We start from the raw sequence: 9,464 nt of genomic DNA, 5'->3' as shown, positions 1-9,464 counted from the left end.
TCCTACCTTCACCTCCTCTGGTTCTCCTCACACCCGGCCCTCAAAAATATTTTTTATTTATATGTTTATTTATTTTTGCTATTTTATGGCCGTGGTTCTCAAACGATTCAGACGTGAGGATCGTTCTTTTCTGCTCATCGAATCTATTGCAAAATATTTTTCCTTCAGAATAAAAGTCTACGTTTGGGTCGAGTAACAGCGTCATGTCAGTGTGTTTAAGTCACTCGACTTACAAAATTTTTTTTTTTTTACTATTTATGCCACGTGGGTATTGAACCAGGGTCCCCGGTGAGAGGCTCCCATCCATCCCTTTACTTTATTTGATCTTATTTTATTTTATTTTATCTTATTTGATTTGATTTGATTTAGGTTTAATTTGATTTAGTTTGATTTGATTTGATCTTATCTTATTTAATCTTATTAAATTAAATTTAATCTTATTTGAGCTTATTACTTTTAGTTAAATTGTATCTTATTTGATCTTATTACTTTTAGTTAAATTGTATCTTATTTGAGCTTATTACTTTTAGTTAAATTGTATCTTATTTGAGCTTATTACTTTTAGTTAAATTGTATCTTATTTGAGCTTATTGCTGCCCCCTGGTGGCGGGAGCTCATGGTGCCGGAGTCCCTTCAAGACAAAACGTGTTTATGTGGCTGCTGGTGTCAGTGTGTTCCTGGTGCCACACAGGGCTGTGACCAAACGAGCAAAATACAGACATTACACACACACACACACACACACACACACACACACACACACACACACACACACACACACACACACACACACACACACACACACACACACACACACACACACACACACACACACACAGCAGTTTCTCAGCTCATTAGGCCGAGGGCAGCGTGTCTGATCAGGTTTTGTGTGGATGGTCATTATGATCTAATTCTCCTTTACTGGTTATTCAGCTGCACCGACAGGGAGCGAAGGAGGAGGAGGAGGAGGAGGAGGAGGAGGAGGAGGATGGATGGACGAGGAGGAGGAGGGGGAAGAGGAGAGAGGAGGAGGAAGAAGAGGAGGAGGAGGAGGAAGAAGAGGACGAGGAGGAGGATGGATGGACGAGGAGGAGGAGGGGGAAGAGGAGGAGGAAGAGGAGAGAGGAGGAGGAAGAAGAGGAGGAGGAAGAGGAAGAAGAGAGAGGAGGAGGAAGAGGAGGAGGAGGGGGAGAGAGGAGGAGGAGGAGGAGGAAGAAAAGGAGGAGGAGGGGGAGAGAGGAGGAGGAGGAGGAAGAGGAAGATGAGAGAGGAGGAGGAGGAAGAGGGGGACAAGAGGAAGAGGAAGAGGAGGAGGAGGGAGGAAGATGAGAAAGGAGGAGGAGGAGGAGGAGGAAGAGGGGGAGGAGGAGGATGGACGGAGGAAGAAGAAGAGGAGGAGGAGGAGGAGGAGGAGGAAGATGATGGACAGAAGAAGTTCCGGCAGCTTCAAAAAACAAAAACCAAAGCAATAATAACGTTAGTGATTGGAGGTTCTGACACGTCGGTTCTCTGCAGCAGAACGTCTCAGGTTCCTCCTCCAGGCCACCGGGGGCGCCGTGGAGCCGCGGCCTGGCTGGTTACACCTCAATGTTCTGAAAATAGTACTTCTGTTTACCAAAGAAACAAGCAAACAATGAACATCCAAATAAATAATACACACACACACACACACACACACACACATTCCATGCTGTAAAGGAACGAGGAGAACTGGAACTTTAAACTTTCATCAAAAGTGTTTTAATCTTCATCTGAAGTCTTTTTCTTTTCCTTTTTGCTTCGATTCGACTTTTACTTCCTCAGTGGAACTTTGAAGGTTCGAGTTTCAAAGTTGAACCTTTTATTGTCGTAAATTTAACCAAATTCTCTGACAGCTTCAGAACCAACAGAGCTTTAGGAAAATAAAAGTACATTAATGAAGCAGAATCCAGGAATAATTATTATTATTATAGAGTAAAGATGAAAACGATCTGTTGTGTGTATGCATTTATTTATTTATCTATCTATCTATCTATCTATCTATCTATCTATCTATCTATCTATCTATCTATCTATCTATCTATCTATCTATCTATCTATCTATCTATCTATCTATCTATCTATCTATCTATCTATCTATCTATCTATCTATCTATCTATCTATCTATCTATCTATTTAATTGTTTATCTATTTATGTATCTATTCATTTATTCATTAATTTGTTTATCTATTTATTTATTCTAGCAGCAGAGCACGTTGTGATGAGTTAAATTCCCTGTCTTAGATTCTAATAATAGTAATAATAATAATTATACTAAAAATAATAATTGTAATAATAGTAGTAATAATGATGTTAATAGTAAAATAATAGTAATAATAATATTAATAACAATAATAATAATAATAATAATGTCACAATCCAGCTTGTCGGCTCGTCTCTGAGATCCCCCCCCCCCCCCCCCCACACACACACACACACACACACACCCCCCCCCCCATAATGAACTGAGTGTTCAGAGGGGCAGTGAATGAGTGAATGATGGACTCCTCGGGGTCGCCCCGCTGCCCGGGGGCCCTTTGTGGCTCGGCCCCTCCCCTCCCGGCTTCACTGGCCTGATCAGTGATGTGTGTGTGTGTGTGTGTGTGTGTGTGTGTGTGTGTGTGTGTGTGTGTGTGTGTGTGTGTGTGTGTGTGTGTGTGTCCTCCAGGTAGCAGATCAGTGCCCTCCCATCATGCACCACTGCCTCCTTTATGGCCCCTGAAAAGCCGCCCGGATCCTGTCCAGCCCTCGCTGGCTCCCGCCGGCCGGCGCCGCTTCTCAGAGCGTCGGAGGAGGAAGTGAGAGAAAAGAGGTGAAGAAGAAACTACTGGGAGTGAAGGTGAAGAAACACTCGGATCAGAACCGAACAACCAGAGAAACAAGGAGACAGGAAGTCGCTTGGATTCAGTCCAGGTTCACATCAAACAGTCTGAACGGACCAGGACCCAGATTAAACCAGATTAAACCAGATTAAACCAGTCTGAATGGACCAGGAACCAGATTAAACCAGATTAAACCAGTCTGAATGGACCAGGAACCAGATTAAACCAGTCTGAATGGACCAGGAACCAGATTAAACCAGTCTGAACGGACCAGGAACCAGATTGAACCAGATTAAACCAGTCTGAACGGACCAGGAGCCAACATAAACCAGATTAAACCAATCTGAGCGGACCGGGAACCAACATAAACCAGATTAAACCAGTTTGAATGGACCAGGAACCAGATTAAACCAGTCTGAATGGACCAGGAACCAGTTTAAACCAGATTAAACCAGTCTGAATGGACCAGGAACCAGATTAAACCAGTCTGAATGGACCAGGAACCAGTTTAAACCAGTCTGAATGGACCAGGAACCAGTTTAAACCAGATTAAACCAGTCTGAATGGACCAGGAACCAGATTAAACCAGATTAAACCAGATTAAACCAGTCTGAATGGACCAGGAACCAGATTAAACCAGATTAAACCAGTCTGAATGGACCAGGAACCAGATTAAACCAGTCTGAATGGACCAGGAACCAGATTAAACCAGTCTGAATGGACCAGGAACCAGATTAAACCAGTCTGAACGGACCAGGAACCAGATTGAACCAGATTAAACCAGTCTGAACGGACCAGGAGCCAACATAAACCAGATTAAACCAATCTGAGCGGACCGGGAACCAACATAAACCAGATTAAACCAGTTTGAATGGACCAGGAACCAGATTAAACCAGTCTGAATGGACCAGGAACCAGTTTAAACCAGATTAAACCAGTCTGAATGGACCAGGAACCAGATTAAACCAGTCTGAATGGACCAGGAACCAGTTTAAACCAGTCTGAATGGACCAGGAACCAGTTTAAACCAGATTAAACCAGTCTGAATGGACCAGGAACCAGATTAAACCAGTCTGAATGGACCAGGAACCAGTTTAAACCAGATTAAACCAGTCTGAATGGACCAGGAACCAGATTAAACCAGTCTGAATGGACCAGGAACCAGTTTAAACCAGATTAAACCAGTTTGAATGGACCAGGAACCAGTTTAAACCAGATTAAACCAGTCTGAATGGACCAGGAACCAGATTAAACCAGTCTGAACGGACCAGGAACCAGATTAAACCAGTCTGAATGGACCAGGAACCAACATAAACCAGATTAAGCCTGAATGAACTGAAGTTAGTTTTATTTTGACAGTCACCAGTAATAACAATCCAACTTGGTGGTCTGTCCACTAGAATCTTCTACCAGTGTGTGTGTGTGTGTGTGTGTGTGTGTGTGTGTGTGTGTGTGTGTGTGTGTGTGTGTGTGTGTGTGCATTTCAGTACTAAAACTAACAACAGCACCACCTAGTGGCCCAACATGAAAACTAAACTCTACAAGTCTCAACTTTTCAAAATGTTGCTGTGAAAACATGAACCGACCCCCCCATACATCAACCCCCCCCCCCCTCGCCCCCAATGCTGCTGAGCATAAGCCACACCCACCAGATTTAAGAAAGAACAACGTAAAGTTCGGAGTTACGTGATGCACCTGAACGCACCGCCAGAATCATATTGTCTGCAGCTTCTAGTCTAGGTAATACGGTAATTCTGGGAGCACTTTTCACTTGAGCCGTGTGAACGAGGCCCGGGTGTGTGTGTGTGTGTGTGGGGGGGGGGGGGGGTGTGTGTGTGGCGGGGGCGGTATGGCGGGGGGGCAGCGGTGTGGGGGGGTTCGGACCGCAGAGTAAATAGTAATTTCCAGCTCAGATTGAGGACCTTGAAGTGGCGGAGTGGAGGTGGTGGGGGGTGGAGGCGGGGGGGGGGGCGGGGGGGGGTCGTTGTCTTTGCTGTAAACCCCGCGGGGTCTTCATTCCTCGGCCGTGAGCTCAGATCGAGGTTTTTCTCTAAAATCCTGCTCGAGTGCCGCCGCCGGCTTTGAAGCCGCTCTCACCGCTAACAACGCTAACACCGCTAACACCGCTAACACCGCTAAACCACGGTGATGTGAGGAGGAGGAGGAGGAGGAGGCCCTTTCAATTGCAGTGCCTCCTCTCACCCTCTTTGTATTTAATGGCTCTTATTGTGAAAGTGTTGGGGGGGGGGGGGGGGGGGCAGCAACTCGTCAGTCAATTAAACTCATTGAGCAGAAATGAAAAGACTAATTAACTCCTGATTAAAAGGCCACTGGAGATTCAATCGCTCCTCTAAACACTCGTTTTTCCTCTTCAGGCTCGTCTCGCTTCTTTCAGTGAAGCAGTTTGACAAAATAAAAGCGTTAACCCTTTACAGGAAGGTGCTTTTATTTACTTCTAGACTCTAAAACATCGAATCTCTGAGAAAAAGTTGTGTCCTAATGACTGTTGAGTTTTTCTCCGGGGCAGTACGGCGTAGTACTCACTACTCTGATACTCTGATACTCTGATACTCTGATACTCTACTATTCTGATACTCTGATACACTGATACACTGATACTCTGATACTCTGATATTCTGATACTCTGATACTCTAATATTCTGATACACTGATACTCTGATACTCTGATATTCTGATACTCTGATACTCTAATATTCTGATACTCTAATACTCTGATACTCTGATATTCTGATACTCTGATACTCTAATACTCTGATATTCTGATCCTCTAATACTCTGATGCTCTAATACTCTGATACTCTGATACTCTAATACTCTGATACTCAAATATTCAAATACTCTGATACTCTGACACTCTGATTCCACCTTCAGTCGTTTTCTTGGCTCATATTTGTAACTTTTACTGTGAATTTAACACGTTATTATTATTAACAGGAGTTATTTTGAAGGACTGTTGATGTACCACAAAATAAAACCACCAATTTGGATTGTTATTACATTGACTGTCAAAATAAAACTATAAAGTTGGATTGTTATTACGGTGACTGTCACAATAAAACTATAAAGTTGGATTGTTATTACATTGACTGTCAAAATAAAACTATAAAGTTGGATTGTTATTGCGGTGACTGTCAAAATAAAAGTATAAAATTGGATTGTTGTTACGGTGACTGTCACAGTAAAAGTATAAAATTGGATTGTTATTACAGTGACTGTCAAAATAAAACTATAAAGTTGGATTGTTATTACTGTGACTGTCAAAGTAAAACTACCAAGTTGGATTATTATGACGGTGACTGTCACAATAAAAGTATAAAATTGGATTGTTATTACGGTGACTGTCACAATAAAAGTATAAAATTGGATTGTTATTATGGTGACTGTCAAAATAAAACCACCAAGTTGGATTGTTATTACGGTGACTGTCAAAATAAAACCACCAAGTTGGATTGTTATTACGGTGACTGTCACAATAAAAGTATAAAATTGGATTGTTACTACGGCGACTGTCACAATAAAACTATAAAGTTGGATTGTTATTACGGTGACTGTCACAATAAAAGTATAAAATTGGATTGTTATTACGGTGACTGTCACAATAAAACTATAAAGTTGGATTGTTATTACAGTGACTGTCAAAATAAAACCACCAAGTTGGATTGTTATTACGGTGACTGTCACAATAAAACTATAAAGTTGCATTGTTATTACGGTGACTGTCACAATAAAAGTATAAAATTGGATTGTTATTATGGTGACTGTCAAAATAAAACCACCAAGTTCGATTGTTATTACGGTGACTGTCAAAATAAAACTATAAAGTTGGATTATTACGGTGACTGTCACAATAAAAGTATAAAATTCGATTGTTATTACGGTGACTGTCAAAATAAAACCACCAAGTTGGATTGTTATTACGGTGACTGTCACAATAAAAGTATAAAATTCGATTGTTATTACGGTGACTGTCAAAATAAAACTACCAAGTTGGATTGTTATTACGGTGACTGTCAAAATAAAACGACAAAGTTGGATTGTTATTACGGTGACTGTCAAAATAAAACCACCAAGTTGGATTGTTATTACGGTGACTGTCACAATAAAAGTATAAAATTGGATTGTTGTTACGGTGACTGTCACAGTAAAAGTATAAAATTGGATTGTTATTACAGTGACTGTCAAAATAAAACTATAAAGTTGGATTGTTATTACTGTGACTGTCAAAGTAAAACTACCAAGTTGGATTATTATGACGGTGACTGTCACAATAAAAGTATAAAATTGGATTGTTATTACGGTGACTGTCACAATAAAAGTATAAAATTGGATTGTTATTATGGTGACTGTCAAAATAAAACCACCAAGTTGGATTGTTATTACGGTGACTGTCAAAATAAAACCACCAAGTTGGATTGTTATTACGGTGACTGTCACAATAAAAGTATAAAATTGGATTGTTACTACGGCGACTGTCACAATAAAACTATAAAGTTGGATTGTTATTACGGTGACTGTCACAATAAAAGTATAAAATTGGATTGTTATTACGGTGACTGTCACAATAAAACTATAAAGTTGGATTGTTATTACAGTGACTGTCAAAATAAAACCACCAAGTTGGATTGTTATTACGGTGACTGTCACAATAAAACTATAAAGTTGCATTGTTATTACGGTGACTGTCACAATAAAAGTATAAAATTGGATTGTTATTATGGTGACTGTCAAAATAAAACCACCAAGTTCGATTGTTATTACGGTGACTGTCAAAATAAAACTATAAAGTTGGATTATTACGGTGACTGTCACAATAAAAGTATAAAATTCGATTGTTATTACGGTGACTGTCAAAATAAAACCACCAAGTTGGATTGTTATTACGGTGACTGTCACAATAAAAGTATAAAATTCGATTGTTATTACGGTGACTGTCACAATAAAAGTATAAAATTGGATTGTTGTTACGGTGACTGTCACAATAAAAGTATAAAGTTGGATTGTTATTACGGTGACTGTCAAAATAAAACTACCAAGTTGGATTGTTATTACGGTGACTGTCAAAATAAAACCACCAAGTTGGATTGTTATTACGGTGACTGTCACAATAAAAGTATAAAATTGGATTGTTGTTACGGTGACTGTCACAATAAAAGTATAAAGTTGGATTGTTATTACGGTGACTGTCAAAATAAAACTATAAAGTTGGATTGTTATTACGGTGACTGTCACAATAAAAGTATAAAGTTGGATTGTTATTACGGTGACTGTCAAAATAAAACTATAAAGTTGGATTGTTATTACGGTGACTGTCACAATAAAAGTATAAAATTCGATTGTTATTACGGTGACTGCCAAAATAAAACTACAAAGTTGGATTGTTATTACGGTGACTGTCACAATAAAAGTATAAAATTGGATTGTTATTACGGTGACTGTCACAATAAAAGTATAAAATTGGATTGTTATTACGGTGACTGTCACAATAAAAGTATAAAATTGGATTGTTATTACGGCGACTGTCAAACGCTGATTCTTCTTCTTCTTCTTCTTCTTCTTCTTCTCCTGCTCCAGTAAACAAAGATGGCCGCCCCGTAGCGGTTTGACTCGTCTGCTAGTTTGATGGTTGAGATTGTTTGCCTCCTTTTTTTTTTCTTTTTTTTTTTAAACGATTAGGTGTCGTCATGGAAACGGAGCCTGAGCGTGGGATAGTCGTAGAGTTCGGGGCCTCCGGGATCCAGACGGGAGAACTTTGGTTAAAAAGCTGAAGAGGCGTTAGTTAGCGTAGCGCGCTAACGGCGTCACATCGTTTCACAAAACTCCCTTTCGGTGTGCGAAGTCACGTCGGTCCGACCTCCTGACCCCCGCAGGTCCTCCTGAGAGCAGCGGCAATTATCTCCACACAAAAAGACGTGAATGGATGGAGGGATGAAGGAGGTGGGGGAGGGGGGGGTGAAGGAGGTGGGGGAGGGGGGGGAGGGGGGAGGGGGGGGAGTCAACGATGTGAATGATAATTCAAGGAGAAAAGCAGCGGCTCTATTGGACATATGGACAAGTGGAGAACTCTGCATGATGTTCACTCTATCACAGGGATTAGAGGTGTAGGACACACACACACACACACTCACACACACACACTCACACTCACACACACACACACACACTCACACACACACACACACACACATTATACATCTCAGTAGTAGAAAACTCATCACACACGATGGTACAGACATCTGTCGGTTTACTTTGACTTGATTTTCTTCACAGACGCACACACATGCACACAGACAGACACACACACCTACACATACACACACACACAGAGGCACACACACACACAGACGCCCACACACACACGCACACACACACACACACAGACACACACACCTACACACACACACACATACACAGACGCACACGCACACACACACACACACACACACAGACACAGACACAGACACACACACGCGCACACACACACACACACACACACACACAGACACAGACAGACACACACACACACACACCGAGACACACACACACACACACAGAAACACACGCACACACACACAGACACACACGCACAGACACACACACAGAG

The sequence above is a fragment of the Blennius ocellaris genome, assembly GCF_963422515.1.
Source record: "Blennius ocellaris genome assembly, chromosome: 11".
NCBI lineage: Eukaryota > Metazoa > Chordata > Actinopteri > Blenniiformes > Blenniidae > Blennius > Blennius ocellaris.
The sequence above is the reverse complement of the archived record's forward strand: the minus strand, read 5'-3'. Positions refer to the sequence as shown.